This window comes from Microtus ochrogaster, chromosome 8 (assembly GCF_000317375.1).
Source record: "Microtus ochrogaster isolate Prairie Vole_2 chromosome 8, MicOch1.0, whole genome shotgun sequence".
Taxonomy (NCBI): Eukaryota; Metazoa; Chordata; class Mammalia; order Rodentia; family Cricetidae; genus Microtus; species Microtus ochrogaster.
Genome location: NC_022015.1, coordinates 37,950,151 through 37,951,450, shown reverse-complemented (window position 1 = coordinate 37,951,450; position 1,300 = coordinate 37,950,151). Strand labels below are relative to the sequence as shown.

General features: G+C 48.9%; 1 protein-coding gene across 1 annotated transcript in view; it reads left to right on the top strand.

Annotated features, from left to right (window-relative positions):
* The window catches only part of Ighmbp2 (immunoglobulin mu DNA binding protein 2), a 25,825-nt gene that overhangs the window by 22,197 nt on the left and 2,328 nt on the right, over positions 1–1,300 (top strand). The window lies entirely within an intron of this gene.

Sequence of the window (1,300 nt, the reverse complement as noted above, 5' to 3'; positions counted from 1 at the left end):
AGAGAGAGAGAGAGAGAGAGAGAGAGAGAGAGAGAGAGAGAGAACTGGCAGAAGCAGCTATTATTAGATGGGCACAGGTGAGGCAGGGCTTCTGGGAGACCTTGGTCTGGTGTCAATCACACCTGACCCTAGTGTGCCTAGGTACTGCAGCACCTACCAGCACATGTGTGCATAGAGCCAGGAACAGACCAGGGCCGCGTCTGCCAGTGCTTGTGTAGGCTCCTCCCAGTACTCTGTCTCCTGTGTTCACGCACATGTGTGTTTTGTGGAGTTCCACAGCGTGTTGCTACTACATCTCTGTGCTCCTGAGCTTTCTCTGTGGCAGAAATGGGGTTTCTTAAATATTGACACTCATACCCCCATCACCCAAGGCTCTTTGTTAAAACTTTTACGTTTATTTATTGTGTATATGTGGGTGCATGTTCCATAGCACACATGGGGGTCAAAGGACAACTTGCAGGAGTCAGTATTCTTCATTCTACAGATGAAACTCAGGCCGCCCGGGTCAGAGGCCAATGTTCTTAATGAGTGAGCCATCCCACTGCCTTCACCCGAGAAAGTTTTACCTGGTCCTGGGTATGTGGATACATAAAATACAAATCAAACGTTTGCTAGTAAGTCATAACGTTTCATTTTAGTTCTTTGGTATACGTAGAACTTGAGCATTTGTTAAAGATGAGAACAAATTTGCCTCCAGTCAGTCTAACACAACACAGTTCAAAGATGCAGCATTTGGTAAATTCTGAGACGCGCCGGGCAGAAAGGGCCCCATTGTGTCTGGAGTCTGCAGTTAGAACAAGATGCCTTTGTGAGAACAGGGTCACATACAGTGAAGCAGCCAGCTCCTAACTGTGGCTGGAATCTGCGCAGAGGCTGGCCACTCGTGGTGTGACGTGGCGGCAGTACTAAGCGCGTGTATTGCGTGTTCAGCAGGGGCACCATGCAGCACACATTGATTTTGAATAGATTTTTGCTCATTGTGTGTTCTGGAGCCTTTCACAGGTGCTGGATTTTTCATGGCTCCATCCTGACCCCTGAACACCTACAGTTTAAGTTAGACACTTCATTGTTGAACAATTCCTGCCCCTGGCTAAGAATCTGAGGGACTTCTACTAGACCCCGAGTTGGGCAGCTTCCTTCCCTGGTGGTACTGCTGTCTGGTCTGGGTTCTGTTTTTGCAGTTGGTGTTTCAGAGAGCTCACCCCAAAAGGATTTTCTGGGTGAAAGGGTGAACTTTTAGGGGCACTCTACACCCTGCCCTCCTCCCTTGAGGCTGGGCAGTGGAGTGGGCAGACTGTCA